Source organism: Lissotriton vulgaris, chromosome 5, assembly GCF_964263255.1.
Source record: "Lissotriton vulgaris chromosome 5, aLisVul1.2, whole genome shotgun sequence".
NCBI classification, from domain to species: Eukaryota; Metazoa; Chordata; class Amphibia; order Caudata; family Salamandridae; genus Lissotriton; species Lissotriton vulgaris.
Genome location: NC_141693.1, coordinates 1546254993 through 1546271633, shown reverse-complemented (window position 1 = coordinate 1546271633; position 16641 = coordinate 1546254993). Strand labels below are relative to the sequence as shown.

General features: G+C 38.8%; 6 non-coding genes across 6 annotated transcripts; all 6 read left to right on the top strand.

Moving 5' to 3' along the window:
* Nucleotides 1-2390: 2390 nt before the first annotated feature.
* Nucleotides 2391-2463, top strand: TRNAR-UCG (transfer RNA arginine (anticodon UCG)). Its single transcript has one exon. It is a non-coding gene; the product is annotated as a tRNA-Arg (tRNA).
* A 1552-nt stretch (nt 2464-4015) lies between these two features.
* Nucleotides 4016-4088, top strand: TRNAR-UCG (transfer RNA arginine (anticodon UCG)). The gene has a single exon. It is a non-coding gene; the product is annotated as a tRNA-Arg (tRNA).
* A 1521-nt stretch (nt 4089-5609) lies between these two features.
* TRNAR-UCG (transfer RNA arginine (anticodon UCG)) lies at nt 5610-5682 on the top strand. Its single transcript has one exon. It is a non-coding gene; the product is annotated as a tRNA-Arg (tRNA).
* A 3115-nt stretch (nt 5683-8797) lies between these two features.
* Nucleotides 8798-8870, top strand: TRNAR-UCG (transfer RNA arginine (anticodon UCG)). The gene has a single exon. It is a non-coding gene; the product is annotated as a tRNA-Arg (tRNA).
* Nucleotides 8871-11265: 2395 nt separating this feature from the next.
* On the top strand, nt 11266-11338 carry TRNAS-ACU (transfer RNA serine (anticodon ACU)). Its single transcript has one exon. It is a non-coding gene; the product is annotated as a tRNA-Ser (tRNA).
* Nucleotides 11339-11981: 643 nt separating this feature from the next.
* On the top strand, nt 11982-12054 carry TRNAR-UCG (transfer RNA arginine (anticodon UCG)). The gene has a single exon. It is a non-coding gene; the product is annotated as a tRNA-Arg (tRNA).
* Nucleotides 12055-16641: the final 4587 nt, after the last annotated feature.

Genomic DNA, 16641 nt, shown 5'->3' with positions numbered 1-16641 from the left:
AGAAATGTTCTGTGTGCGGACACCAGTGTTTGACAATTGAATACATTTAAATATTGCCTCTAGACTGCAAATGGTTATCTGTGCCTCAGTGGCCTAATGGATAAGGCACTGGCCTCCTAAGCCAGCGATTGTGGGTTCAAGTCCAATCTGAGATAAAAACCAATATCCACTCTTACTTTTCCAGAAAAATTGATATATTTATTGCATGCTTCCGCTCAGAAGCTTAAGTGGTATTAGGAACTTTGAAATGGTACCATTTTACTTCTGTACTCTTCAGAGTCATGTTGGTGTTCTGAAACTACAAAGTAGATTTTTAAACACCTATCTTTGTCAGATGCAACTTTGACCCGGCAGAAGATATTCCTTTGGAAAAAATGATTTGAATTGGATTGGTGTAACTGTTGTTTCTAGTGGTGGTGACAGGCTTTCAGCTACTTGAATAGGGCAAGTCAGGATTCATGAAACATATACAACCTTTGAGCGTGTGTAAATTGGCATATCCAGAAAGGAGCAGTTTGTACTACTGTCAAAACAGTTTCTCTCCACTTCTGGAAATATCCAGAGCTATGTAAAGCATACAACTGAGCTTTAATCTCATGAAGAAAGAGGTTTAAATGCAAAAAAGAAAACAAAAGCTTATCGTACTGGTGACATTCTCATTATATCGATTCCAAAAGAGTGCTTTAATTGAAAGGAGCTGAAAAAACACAATGGGATGTAAACCTAAATAACTATCAATATCATATTTCCCATCCTTGCATACCACCTACATTATAAAAATAAGCACAGAAGGACATATGACTGCGTGTCATAATGGATAAGGCGTCTGACTTCGGATCAGAAGATTGAGGGTTCGAGTCCCTTCGTGGTCGGTTTTTGCCAATGGTCACACAACTCAGCTTTCCATTCAGAATGGAAGCAGGCTCTTCCAATACTCTTATAGCCATCATGTTCTCATTCCTAATTATTCATGAAGTGTAGTACATACTGCACAGTCATTTAGATTGCATCTTCTGCCTAAAATCTTGTCCATGTTAGTGGCATTAAGAAGTGTTTCTATGTACACGCACTGAATATGTAATAGGGTTGCAGAATTTTGACTTGACAGAATGGGTTTTTAGCTTAAGGGTGTGTAGATGAAATGCAAGGTGTGTAAGTATGTGTTCATGGAGTGCTTCAAGTGTAAAATCTGTATGATTTGTGCAGTTAAAGTGCTAATTTTGCCTACGAGAAAGAAAAGTACTACAGAAGAATTATAAAGGATTGGCACATTGGCTGCCTTTGCTGATGACACAGTTGGCTAATTTGTAAAGCATTGGTCTATTAAGTCGCAGAGTGTGGTTGAACTTGGTTAGGAGACTTGGTGCCTGTTTCTGTGTCCTGCTGAAGACAAGGACGGCTTGATACCACTGTCAAAGCCCAGTTTATTGAGAAAAGCATCCAGGAAAGAAGAAGTGTTGAGTCGAAAGTGGTTCTCCTCCAATTTCTCTCCACTTGCTCGAAATGCAGAGCCTCCATTATAGCACAGAACAGAGTGTTAAAGTCGGGGATGGAAGAGGATGAAAATGGGAAGTTTACTTATGGAGAGAACTGAGAAATGTCCTGTGTGCAGACACCAGTGTTTGACGATTGAATACATTTAAATAATGCCTCTAGAGTGCAAGTGTTTATTTGTGCCCCAGTGGCCTAATGGATAAGGCACTGGCCTCCTAAGCCAGGGATTGTGGGTTCGAGTCCCATCAGAGGTGAAAACCAATATCCACTCTTACTTTTCCAGAAAAATTGATATATATATTACATGCTTCCGCTCAGAAGCTTATGAGGTATTTGGAACTTTGAAATGGTACCATTTTACTTCTGTACTCTTCAGGGTCATGTTGGTGTTCTGAAACTACAAAGTAGATTTTTAAACACCTATCTTTGTCAGATGCAACTTTGACCCGGCAGAAGATATTCCATTGGAAAAAATGATTTGAATTGGATTGGTGTAACTGTTGTTTCTAGAGGTGGTGACAGGCTTTCAGCTACTTGAATAGGGCAAGTCAGGATTCATGAAATGTATACAACCTTTGAGTGTGTGTAAATTGGCATATCCAGAAAGGAGCAGTTTGTACTACTGTCAAAACAGTTTCTCTCCACTTCTGGAAATATCCAGAGCTATGTGAGCATACAACTGATCTTTAATCTCATTAAGAAAGAGGTTTAAATGCAAAAAAGAAAACAAAAGCTTATCGTACTGGTGACATTCTCATTATATAGATTCCAAAAGAGTGTTTAATTGAAAGGAGCTGAAAAAACACAATGGGATGTAAACCTAAATAACTATGAATATCATATTTTCCATCCTTGCATACCACCTACATTATAAAAATAAGCACAGCAGGACATATGACTGCGTAGCCTAATGGATAAGGCGTCTGACTTCGGATCAGAAGATTAAGGGTTCGAGTCCCTTCGTGGTCGGTTTTTGCCAATGGTCACACAACTCAGCTTTCCGTTCAGGATGGAAGCAGGCTCTTCCAATACTCTTATAGCCATCATGTTCACATTCCTAATTATTCATGAAGTGGAGTACATACTGCACAGTCATTTAGATTGCATCTTCAGCCTAAAATCTTGTCCATTTTAGTGGCATTAAAAAGTGCTTCTATGTACACGCACTTATTATGTAATAGGTTTGCAGAATTTTGACTTGACAGAATGGGTTTTTAGCTTAAGGGTGTGTAGATGAAATGCAAGGTGTGTAAGTATGTGTTCATGGAGTGCCTTAAGTGTAAAATCTGTATGATTTGTGCAGTTAAAGTGCTAATTTTGCCTACGAGATAGAAAAGTACTACAGAAGAATTATAAAGGATTGGCACATTGGCTGCCTTTGTTGATGACACAGTTGGCTAATTTGTAAAGCATTGGTCTATTAAGTTGCAGAGTTTGGTAAGCATTGGTCTATTAAGTTGCAGAGTTTGGTTGAACTTGGTTAGGAGACTTGGTGTCTTTTTCTGTATTCTGCTGAAGACAAGGACGGCTTGATACCACTGTCAAAGCCCAGTTTATTGAGAAAAGCATCCAGGAAAGAAGAAGTGTGGAGTCGAAAGTGTTTCTCCTCCAATTTTCTCTCCGCTTGCTCGAAATGCAGAGCCTCCATTATAGCACAGAACAGAGTGTTAAAGTCGGGGATGGAAGAGGATGGAAATGGGAAGTTTACTTATGGAGAGAACTGAGAACTGTTCTGTGTGCAGACACCAGTGTTTGACGATTTAATACATTTAAATATTGTCTCTAGACTGCAAGTGTTTATCTGTGCGTCAGTGGCCTAATGGATAAGGCACTGGCCTCCTAAGCCAGCGACTGTGGGTTCGAGTCCAATCTGAGGTAAAAACCAATATCCACTCTTACTTTTCCAGAAAAATTGATATATTTATTACATGCTTCCGCTCAGAAGCTTAAGTGGTATTAGGAACTTTGAAATGGTACCAATTTACTTCTGTACTCTTCAGAGTCATGTTGGTGTTCTGAAACTACAAAGTAGATTTTTAAACACCTATCTTTGTCAGATGCAACTTTGACCCGGCAGAAGATATTCCTTTGGAAAAAATGATTTGAATTGGATTGGTGTAACTGTTGTTTCTAGAGGTGGTGACAGGCTTTCAGCTACTTGAATAGGGCAAGTCAGGATTCATGAAATGTATACAACCTTTGAGTGTGTGTAAATTGGCATATCCAGAAAGGAGCAGTTTGTACTACTGTCAAAACAGTTTCTCTCCACTTCTGGAAATATCCAGAGCTATGTGAGCATACAACTGAGCTTTAATCTCATGAAGAAAGAGGTTTAAATGCAAAAAAGAAAACAAAAGGTTATCGTACTGGTGACATTCTCATTATATAGATTCCAAAAGAGTGCTTTAATTGAAAGGAGCTGAAAAAACACAATGGGATGTAAACCTAAATAACTATGAATATCATATTTTCCATCCTTGCATACCACCTACATTATAAAAATAAGCACAGCAGGACATATGACTGCGTGGCCTAATGGATAAGGCGTCTGACTTCGGATCAGAAGATTGAGGGTTCAAGTCCCTTCGTGGTCGGTTTTTGCCAATGGTCACACAACTCAGCTTTTCGTTCAGAATGGAAGCAGGCTCTTCCAATACTCTTATAGCCATCATGTTCTCATTCCTAATTATTCATGAAGTGGAGTACATACTGCACAGTCATTTAGATTGCATCTTCAGCCTAAAATCTTGTCCATTTTAGTGGCATTAAAAAGTGCTTCTATGTACACGCACTGAATATGTAATAGGTTTGCAGAATTTTGACTTGACAGAATTGGTTTTTAGCTTAAGGGTGTGTAGATGAAATGCAAGGTGTGTAAGTATGTGTTCATGGAGTGCTTCAAGTGTAAAATCTGTATGATTTGTGCAGTTAAAGTGCTAATTTTGCCTACGAGATAGAAAAGTACTACAGAAGAATTATAAAGGATTGGCACATTGGCTGCCTTTGCTGATGACACAGTTGGCTAATTTGTAAAGCATTGGTCTATTAAGTTGCAGAGTGTGGTTGAACTTGGTTGGGAGACTTGGTGCCTGTTTCTGTGTCCTGCTGAAGACAAGGACGGCTTGATACCACTGTCAAAGCCCAGTTTATTGAGAAAAGCATCCAGGAAAGAAGAAGTGTTGAGTCGAAAGTGGTTCTCCTCCAATTTTCTCTCCACTTGCTCGAAATGCAGAGCCTCCATTATAGCACAGAACAGAGTGTTAAAGTCGGGGATGGAAGAGGATGAAAATGGGAAGTTTACTTATGGAGAGAACTGAGAAATGGTGTGTGTGCAGACACCAGTGTTTGATGATTGAATACATTTAAATAATGCCTCTAGACTGCAAGTGTTTATCTGTGCCTCAGTGGCCTAATGGATAAGGCACTGTCCTCTTAAGCCAGGGATTGTGGGTTCGAGTCGCATCTGAGGTGAAAACCGATATCAACTCTTACTTTTCCAGAAAAATTTATATATTTATTACGTGCTTCCGCTCAGAAGCTTATGAGGTATTAGGAACTTTGAAATGGTACCATTTTACTTCTGTACTCTTCAGGGTCATGTTGGTGTTCTGAAACTACAAAGTAGATTTTTAAACACCTATCTTTGTCAGATGCAACTTTGACCAGGCCGAAGATATTCCTTTGGAAAAAATGTTTTGAATTGGATTGGTGTAACTGTTGTTTCTAGAGGTGGTGACAGGCTTTCAGCTACTTGAATAGGGCAAGTCAGGATTCATGAAACGTATACAACCTTTGAGTGTGTTTAAATTGGCATATCCAGAAAGGAGCAGTTTGTACTACTGTCAAAACAGTTTCTCTCCACTTCTGTAAATATCCAGAGCTATGTAAAGCATACAACTGAGCTTTAATCTCATGAAGAAAGAGGTATAAATGCAAAAAAGAAAACAAAAGCTTATCGTACTGGTGACATTCTCATTATATAGATTCCAAAAGAGTGCTTTAATTGAAAGGAGCTGAAAAAACACAATGGGATGTAAACCTAAATAACTATGAATATCATATTTCCCATCCTTGCATACCACCTACATTATAAAAATAAGCACAGCAGGACATATGACCGTGTGGCCTAATGGATAAGGTGTCTGACTTCGGATCAGAAGATTGAGGGTTCGAGTCCCTTCGTGGTCGGTTTTTGCCAATGATCACACAACTCAGCTTTCCATTCAGAATGGAAGCAGGCTCTTCCAATACTCTTATAGCCATCATGTTCTCATTCCTAATTATTCATGAAGTGGAGTACATACTGCACAGTCATTTAGATTGCATCTTCAGCCTAAAATCTTGTCCATGTTAGTGGCGTTAAGAAGTGCTTCTATGTACACGCATTGAATATGTAATAGGGTTGCAGAATTTTGACTTGACAGAATGGGTTTTTAGCTTAAGGGTGTGTAGATGAAATGCAAGGTCTGTAAGTATGTGTTCATGGAGTGCTTCAAGTGTAAAATCTGTATGATGTGTGTAGTTAAAGTGCTAATTTTGCCTACGAGAAAGAAAAGTACTTCTAAAAGAATTATAAAGGATTGGCACATTGGCTGCCTTTGCTGATGACACAGTTGGCTAATTTGTAAAGCATTGGTCTATTAAGTTGCAGAGTGTGGTTGAACTTGGTTAGGAGACTTGGTGCCTGTTTCTGTGTCCTGCTGAAGACAAGGACGGCTTGATACCACTGTCAAACCCCAGTTTATTGAGAAAAGCATCCAGGAAAGAAGAAGTGTTGAGTCGAAAGTGGTTCTCCTCCAATTTCTCTCCACTTGCTCGAAATGCAGAGCCTCCATTATAGCACAGAACAGAGTGTTAAAGTCGGGGATGGAAGAGAATGAAAATGGGAAGTTTACTTATGGAGAGAACTGAGAAATGTCCTGTGTGCAGACACCAGTGTTTGACGATTGAATACATTTAAATAATGCCTCTAGACTGCAAGTGTTTATCTGTGCCTCAGTGGCCTAATGGATAAGGCACTGGCCTCCTAAGCCAGGGATTGTGTGTTCGAGTCCCATCTGAAGTAAAAACCAATATCCACTCTTACTTTTCCAGAAAAATTGATATATTTATTACATGCTTCCGCTCAGAAGCTTAAGTGGTATTAGGAACTTTGAAATGGTACCATTTTACTTCTGTACTCTTCAGAGTCATGTTGGTGTTCAGAAACTACAAAGTAGATTTTTAAACACCTATCTTTGTCAGATGCAACTTTGACCCGGCAGAAGATATTCCTTTGGAAAAAATGATTTGAATTGGATTGGTGTAACTGTTGTTTCTAGAGGTGGTGGGAGGCTTTCAGCTACTTGAATAGGGCAAGTCAGGATTCATGAAACATATACAACCTTTGAGCGTGTGTAAATTGGCATATCCAGAAAGGAACAGTTTGTACTACTGTCAAAACAGTTTCTCTCCACTTCTGGAAATATCCAGAGCTATGTAAAGCATACAACTGAGCTTTAATCTAATGAAGAAAGAGGTTTAAATGCAAAAAAGAAAACAATAGCTTATCGTACTGGTGACATTCTCATTATATCGATTCCAAAAGAGTGCTTTAATTGAAAAGAGCTGAAAAAACACAATGGGATGTAAACCTAAATAACTATCAATATCATATTTCCCATCCTTGCATACCACCTACATTATAAAAATAAGCACAGAAGGACATATGACCGCGTGGCCTAATGGATAAGGCGTTTGACTTCGGATCAGAAGATTGAGGGTTCGAGTCCATTAGTGGTCGGTTTTTGCCAATGGTCACACAACTCAGCTTTCCATTCAGAATGGAAGCAGGCTCTTCCAATACTCTTATAGTCATCATGTTCTCATTCCTAATTATTCATGAAGTGTAGTGCATACTGCACAGTCATTTAGATTGCATCTTCAGCCTAAAATCTTGTCCATGTTAGTGGCATTAAGAAGTGCTTCTATGTACACGCACTGAGTATGTAATAGGGTTGCAGAATTTTGACTTGACAGAACAGGTTTTTAGCTTAGGGGTGTGTAGATGAAATGCAAGGTCTGTAAGTATGTGTTCATGGAGTGCTTCAAGTGTAAAATCTGTATGATTTGTGCAGTTAAAGTGCTAATTTTGCCTATGAGAAAGAAAAGTACTACAGAAGAATTATAAAGGATTGGCACATTGGCTGCCTTTGCTGATGACACAGTTGGCTAATTTGTAAAGCATTGGTCTATTAAGTTGCAGAGTGTGGTTGAACTTGGTTAGGAGACTTGGTGACTGTTTCTGTGTCCTGCTGAAGAAAAGGACGGCTTGATACCACTGTCAAAGCCCAGTTTATTGAGAAAAACATCCAGGAAAGAAGAAGTGTTGAGTCGAAAGTGGTTCTCCTCCAATTTCTCCCCACTTGCTCGAAATGCAGAGCCTCCATTATAGCACAGAACAGAGTGTTAAAGTCGGGGATGGAAGAGGGATGAAAATGGGAAGTTTACTTATGGAGAGAACTGAGAAATGTTCTGTGTGCAGAAACCAGTGTTTGACGATTGAATACATTTAAATAATGCCTCTAGACTGCAAGTGTTTATCTGTGCCTCAGTGGCCTAATGGATAAGGCACTGTCCTCCTAAGCCAGGGATTGTGGGTTCGAGTCCCATCTGAGGTGAAAACCAATATCAACTCTTACTTTTCCAGAAAAATTTATATATTTATTACATGCTTCCGCTCAGAAGATTATGAGGTATTAGGAACTTTGAAATGGTACCATTTTACTTCTGTACTCTTCAGGGTCATGTTGGTGTTCTGAAACTACAAAGTAGATTTTTAAACACCTATCTTTGTCAGATGCAACTTTGACCAGGCAGAAGATATTCCTTTGGAAAAAATGTTTTGAATTGGATTAGTGTAACTGTTGTTTCTAGAGGTGGTGACAGGCTTTCAGCTACTTGAATAGGGCAAGTCAGGATTCATGAAATGTATACAAGCTTTGAGTGTGTGTAAATTGGCATATCCAGAAAGGAGCAGTTTGTACTACTGTCAAAACAGTTTCTCTCCACTTCTGGAAATATCCAGAGCTATGTAAAGCATACAACTGAGCTTTAATCTCATGAAGAAAGAGGTTTAAATGCAAAAAAGAAAACAAAAGCTTATCATACTGGTGACATTCTCATTATATAGATTCCAAAAGAGTGCTTTAATTGAAAGGAGCTGAAAAAACACAATGGGATGTAAACCTAAATAACTATGAATATCATATTTTCCATCCTTGCATACCACCTACATTATAAAAATAAGCACAGCAGGACATATGACTGCGTGGCCTAATGGATAAGGCATCTGACTTCGGATCAGAAGATTGAGGGTTCGAGTCCCTTCGTGGTCGGTTTTTGCCAATGGTCACACAACTCAGCTTTCCGTTCAGAATGGAAGCAGGCTCTTCCAATACTCTTATAGCCATCATGTTCTCATTCCTTATTATTCATGAAGTGGAGTACATACTGCACAGTCATTTAGATTGCATCTTCAGCCTAAAATCTTGTCCATTTTAGTGGCATTAAAAAGTGCTTCTATGTACACGCACTGAATATGTAATAGGTTTGCAGAATTTTGACTTGACAGAATGGGTTTTTAGCTTAAGGGTGTGTAGATGAAATGCAAGGTGTGTAAGTATGTGTTCATGGAGTGCTTCAAGTGTAAAATCTGTATGATTTGTGCAGTTAAAGTGCTAATTTTCCCTACGAGATAGAAAATTACTACAGAAACATTATAAAGGATTGGCAAATTGGCTGCCTTTACTGATGACACAGTTGGCTAATTTGTAAAGCATTGGTCTATTAAGTTGCAGAGTGTGGTTGAACTTGGTTAGGAGACTTGGTGCCTGTTTCTGTGTCCTGCTGAAGAAAAGGACGGCTTGATACCACTGTCAAAGCCCAGTTTATTGAGAAAAGCATCCAGGAAAGAAGAAGTGTTGAGTCGAAAGTGGTTCTCCTCCAATTTCTCTCCACTTGCTCGAAATGCAGAGCCTCCATTATAGCACAGAACAGAGTGTTAAAGTCGGGGATGGAAGAGGGATGAAAATGGGAAGTTTACTTATGGAGAGAACTGAGAAATGTTCTGTGTGCAGACACCAGTGTTTGACGATTGAATACATTTAAATAATGCCTCTAGACTGCAAGTGTTTATCTGTTCCTCAGTGGCCTAATGGATAAGGCACTGGCCTCCTAAGCCAGGGATTGTGGGTTCGAGTCCTATCTGAGGTGAAAACCAATATCCACTCTTACTTTTCCAGAAAAATTGATATATTTATTACATGCTTCCGCTCAGAAGCTTAAGTGGTATTAGGAACTTTGAAATGGTACCATTTTACTTCTGTACTCTTCAGAGTCATGTTGGTGTTCAGAAACTACAAAGTAGATTTTTAAACACCTATCTTTGTCAGATGCAACTTTGACCCGGCAGAAGATATTCCTTTGGAAAAAATGATTTAAATTGGATTGGTGTAACTGTTGTTTCTAGAGGTGGTGACAGGCTTTCAGCTACTTGAATAGGGCAAGTCAGGATTCATGAAACGTATACAACCTTTGAGTGTGTGTAAATTGGCATATCCAGAAAGGAGCAGTTTGTACTACTGTCAAAACAGTTTCTCTCCACTTCTGGAAATATCCAGAGCTATGTAAAGCATACAACTGAGCTTTAATCTCATGAAGAAAGAGGTTTAAATGCAAAAAAGAAAACAAAAGCTTATCGTACTGGTGACATTCTCATTATATAGATTCCAAAAGAGTGCTTTAATTGAAAGGAGCTGAAAAAACACAATGGGATGTAAACCTAAATAACTATGAATATCATATTTTCCATCCTTGCATACCACATACATTATAAAAATAAGCACAGCAGGACATATGACCGCCTGGCCTAATGGATAAGGCGTCTGACTTCGGATCAGAAGATTGACGGTTTGAGTCCCTTCGTGGTCGGTTTTTGCCAATGGTCACTCAACTCAACTTTCCATTCAGAATGGAAGCAGGCTCTTCTAATACTCTTATAGCCATCATGTTCTCATTCCTAATTATTCATGAAGTGGAGTACATACTGCACAGTCATTTACATTACATCTTCAGCCTAAAATCTTGTCCATTTTAGTGGCATTAAAAAGTGCTTCTATGTACACGCACTGAATATGTAATAGGTTTGCAGAATTTTGACTTGACAGAATGGGTTTTTAGCTTAAGGGTGTGTAGATGAAATGCAAGGTGTGTAAGTATGTGTTCATGGAGTGCTTCAAGTGTAAAATCTGTATGATTTGTGCAGTTAAAGTGTTAATTTTGCCTACGAGATAGAAAAGTACTACAGAAGAATTATAAAGGATTGGCACATTGGCTGCCTTTGCTGATGACACAGTTGGCTAATTTGTAAAGCATTAGTCTATTAAGTTGCAGAGTGTGGTTGAACTTGGTTAGGAGACTTGGTGCCTTTTCTGTGTCCTGCTGAAGACAAGGACAGCTTGATACACTGTCAAAGCCCAGTTTATTGAGAAAAGCATCCAGGAAAGAAGAAGTGTTGAGTCGAAAGTGGTTCTCCTCCAATTTCTCTCCACTTGCTCGAAATGCAGAGTCTCCATTATAGCACAGAACAGTGTGTTAAAGTCGGGGATGGAAGAGGATGAAAATGGGAAGTTTACTTATGGAGAGAACTGAGAAATGTCCTGTGTGCAGACACCAGTGTTTGATGATTGAATACATTTAAATATTGCCTCTAGAATGCAAGTGTTTATCTGTGCCTTAGTGGCCTAATGGATAAGGCACTGGCCTACTAAGCCAGGGTTTGTGGGTTCGAGTCCCATCTGAGGTGAAAACCAATATCAACTCTTACTTTTCCAGAAAAATTTATATATTTATTTCATGCTTCCGCTCAGAAGATTATGAGGTATTAGGAACTTTGAAATGGTACCATTTTACTTCTGTACTCTTCAGGGTCATGTTGGTGTTCTGAAACTACAAAGTAGATTTTTTAACACCTATCTTTGTCAGATGCAACTTTGACCAGGCAGAAGATATTCCTTTGGAAAAAATGTTTTGAATTGGATTAGTGTAACTGTTGTTTCTAGAGGTGGTGACAGGCTTTCAGCTACTTGAATAGGGCAAGTCAGGATTCATGAAATGTATACAAGCTTTGAGTGTGTGTAAATTGGCATATCCAGAAAGGAGCAGTTTTTACTACTGTCAAAACAGTTTCTCTCCACTTCTGGAAATATCCAGAGCTATGTGAGCATACAACTGAGCTTTAATCTCATGAAGAAAGAGGTTTAAATGCAAAAAAGAAAACAAAAGCTTATCGTACTGGTGACATTCTCAATATATAGATTCCAAAAGAGTGCTTTAATTGAAAGGAGCTGAAAAAACACAATGGGATGTAAACCTAAATAACTATGAATATCATATTTTCCATCCTTGCATACCACCTACATTATAAAAATAAGCTCAGCAGGACATATGACTGCGTGGCCTAATGGATAAGGCATCTGACTTCGGATCAGAAGATTGAGGGTTCGAGTCCCTTCGTGGTCGGTTTTTGCCAATGGTCACACAACTCAGCTTTCCGTTCAGAATGGAAGCAGGTTCTTCCAATACTCTTATAGCCATCATGTTCTCATTCCTAATTATTCATGAAGTGGAGTACATACTGCACAGTCATTTAGATTGCATCTTCAGCCTAAAATCTTGTCCATTTTAGTGGCATTAAAAAGTGCTTCTATGTACACGCACTGAATATGTAATAGGTTTGCAGAATTTTGACTTGACAGAATGGGTTTTTAGCTTAAGGGTGTGTAGATGAAATGCAAGGTGTGTAAGTATGTGTTCATGGAGTGCTTCAAGTGTAAAATCTGTATGATTTGTGCAGTTAAAGTGCTAATTTTCCCTACGAGATAGAAAAGTACTACAGAAACATTATAAAGGATTGGCAAATTGGCTGCCTTTGCTGATGACACAGTTGGCTAATTTGTAAAGCATTGGTCTATTAAGTTGCAGAGTTTGGTAAGCATTGGTCTATTAAGTTGCAGAGTTTGGTTGAACTTGGTTAGGAGACCTGGTGCCTTTTTCTGTATCCTGCTGAAGACAAGGACGGCTTGATACCACTGTCAAAGCCCAGTTTATTGAGAAAAGCATCCAGGAAAGAAGAAGTGTGGAGTCGAAAGTGGTTCTCCTCCAATTTCTCTCCACTTGCTCGAAATGCAGAGCCTCCATTATAGCACAGAACAGCGTGGTAAAGTCAGGGATGGAAGAGGATGAAAATGGGAAGTTTACTTATGGAGAGAACAGAGAAATGTCCTGTGTGCAGACACCAGTGTTTGACGATTGAATACATTTAAATATTGCCTCTAGACTGCAAGTGTTTATCTGTGCCTCAGTGGCCTAATGGATAAGGCACTGGCCTCCTAAGCCAGCGATTGTGGGTTTGAGTCCAATCTGAGGTAAAAACCAATATCCACTCTTACTTTTCCAGAAAAATTGATATATTTATTACATGCTTCCGCTCAGAAGCTTAAGTGGTATTAGGAACTTTGAAATGGTACCATTTTACTTCTGTACTCTTCAGAGTCATGTTGGTGTTCTGAAACTACAAAGTAGATTTTTAAACACCTATCTTTGTCAGATGCAACTTTGACCCGGCAGAAGATATTCCTTTGGAAAAAATGATTTGAATTGGATTGGTGTAACTGTTGTTTCTAGAGATGGTGACAGGCTTTCAGCTACTTGAATAGGGCAAGTCAGGATTCATGAAACATATACAACCTTTGAGCGTGTGTAAATTGGCATATCCAGAAAGGAGCAGTTTGTACTACTGTCAAAACAGTTTCTCTCCACTTCTGGAAATATCCAGAGCTATGTAAAGCATACAACTGAGCTTTAATCTCATGAAGAAAGAGGTTTAAATGCAAAAAAGAAAACAAAAGCTTATCGTACTGATGACATTCTCATTATATAGATTCCAAAAGAGTGCTTTAATTGAAAGGAGCTGAAAAAACACAATGGGATGTAAACCTAAATAACTATCAATATCATATTTCCCATCCTTGCATACCAGCAGGCTCTTCCAATACTCTTATAGCCATCATGTTCTCATTCCTAATTATTCATGAAGTGGAGTACATACTGCACAGTCATTTAGATTGCATCTTCAGCCTAAAATCTTGTCCATTTTAGTGGCATTAAAAAGTGCTTCTATGTACACGCACTGAATATGTAATAGGTTTGCAGAATTTTGACTTGACAGAATTGGTTTTTAGCTTAAGGGTGTGTAGATGAAATGCAAGGTGTGTAAGTATGTGTTCATGGAGTGCTTCAAGTGTAAAATCTGTATGATTTGTGCAGTTAAAGTGCTAATTTTGCCTACGAGATAGAAAAGTACTACAGAAGAATTATAAAGGATTGGCACATTGGCTGCCTTTGCTGATGACACAGTTGGCTAATTTGTAAAGCATTGGTCTATTAAGTTGCAGAGTGTGGTTGAACTTGGTTGGGAGACTTGGTGCCTGTTTCTGTGTCCTGCTGAAGACAAGGACGGCTTGATACCACTGTCAAAGCCCAGTTTATTGAGAAAAGCATCCAGGAAAGAAGAAGTGTTGAGTCGAAAGTGGTTCTCCTCCAATTTTCTCTCCACTTGCTCGAAATGCAGAGCCTCCATTATAGCACAGAACAGAGTGTTAAAGTCGGGGATGGAAGAGGATGAAAATGGGAAGTTTACTTATGGAGAGAACTGAGAAATGGTGTGTGTGCAGACACCAGTGTTTGATGATTGAATACATTTAAATAATGCCTCTAGACTGCAAGTGTTTATCTGTGCCTCAGTGGCCTAATGGATAAGGCACTGTCCTCTTAAGCCAGGGATTGTGGGTTCGAGTCGCATCTGAGGTGAAAACCGATATCAACTCTTACTTTTCCAGAAAAATTTATATATTTATTACGTGCTTCCGCTCAGAAGCTTATGAGGTATTAGGAACTTTGAAATGGTACCATTTTACTTCTGTACTCTTCAGGGTCATGTTGGTGTTCTGAAACTACAAAGTAGATTTTTAAACACCTATCTTTGTCAGATGCAACTTTGACCAGGCCGAAGATATTCCTTTGGAAAAAATGTTTTGAATTGGATTGGTGTAACTGTTGTTTCTAGAGGTGGTGACAGGCTTTCAGCTACTTGAATAGGGCAAGTCAGGATTCATGAAACATATACAACCTTTGAGCGTGTGTAAATTGGCATATCCAGAAAGGAACAGTTTGTACTACTGTCAAAACAGTTTCTCTCCACTTCTGGAAATATCCAGAGCTATGTAAAGCATACAACTGAGCTTTAATCTAATGAAGAAAGAGGTTTAAATGCAAAAAAGAAAACAATAGCTTATCGTACTGGTGACATTCTCATTATATCGATTCCAAAAGAGTGCTTTAATTGAAAAGAGCTGAAAAAACACAATGGGATGTAAACCTAAATAACTATCAATATCATATTTCCCATCCTTGCATACCACCTACATTATAAAAATAAGCACAGAAGGACATATGACCGCGTGGCCTAATGGATAAGGCGTTTGACTTCGGATCAGAAGATTGAGGGTTCGAGTCCGCTAGTGGTCGGTTTTTGCCAATGGTCACACAACTCAGCTTTCCATTCAGAATGGAAGCAGGCTCTTCCAATACTCTTATAGTCATCATGTTCTCATTCCTAATTATTCATGAAGTGTAGTGCATACTGCACAGTCATTTAGATTGCATCTTCAGCCTAAAATCTTGTCCATGTTAGTGGCATTAAGAAGTGCTTCTATGTACACGCACTGAGTATGTAATAGGGTTGCAGAATTTTGACTTGACAGAACAGGTTTTTAGCTTAGGGGTGTGTAGATGAAATGCAAGGTCTGTAAGTATGTGTTCATGGAGTGCTTCAAGTGTAAAATCTGTATGATTTGTGCAGTTAAAGTGCTAATTTTGCCTATGAGAAAGAAAAGTACTACAGAAGAATTATAAAGGATTGGCACATTGGCTGCCTTTGCTGATGACACAGTTGGCTAATTTGTAAAGCATTGGTCTATTAAGTTGCAGAGTGTGGTTGAACTTGGTTAGGAGACTTGGTGACTGTTTCTGTGTCCTGCTGAAGAAAAGGACGGCTTGATACCACTGTCAAAGCCCAGTTTATTGAGAAAAACATCCAGGAAAGAAGAAGTGTTGAGTCGAAAGTGGTTCTCCTCCAATTTCTCCCCACTTGCTCGAAATGCAGAGCCTCCATTATAGCACAGAACAGAGTGTTAAAGTCGGGGATGGAAGAGGGATGAAAATGGGAAGTTTACTTATGGAGAGAACTGAGAAATGTTCTGTGTGCAGAAACCAGTGTTTGACGATTGAATACATTTAAATAATGCCTCTAGACTGCAAGTGTTTATCTGTGCCTCAGTGGCCTAATGGATAAGGCACTGTCCTCCTAAGCCAGGGATTGTGGGTTCGAGTCCCATCTGAGGTGAAAACCAATATCAACTCTTACTTTTCCAGAAAAATTTATATATTTATTACATGCTTCCGCTCGGAAGATTATGAGGTATTAGGAACTTTGAAATGGTACCATTTTACTTCTGTACTCTTCAGGGTCATGTTGGTGTTCTGAAACTACAAAGTAGATTTTTAAACACCTATCTTTGTCAGATGCAACTTTGACCAGGCAGAAGATATTCCTTTGGAAAAAATGTTTTGAATTGGATTAGTGTAACTGTTGTTTCTAGAGGTGGTGACAGGCTTTCAGCTACTTGAATAGGGCAAGTCAGGATTCATGAAATGTATACAAGCTTTGAGTGTGTGTAAATTGGCATATCCAGAAAGGAGCAGTTTGTACTACTGTCAAAACAGTTTCTCTCCACTTCTGGAAATATCCAGAGCTATGTAAAGCATACAACTGAGCTTTAATCTCATGAAGAAAGAGGTTTAAATGCAAAAAAGAAAACAAAAGCTTATCATACTGGTGACATTCTCATTATATAGATTCCAAAAGAGTGCTTTAATTGAAAGGAGCTGAAAAAACACAATGGGATGTAAACCTAAATAACTATGAATATCATATTTTCCATCCTTGCATACCACCTACATTATAAAAATAAGCACAGCAGGACATAT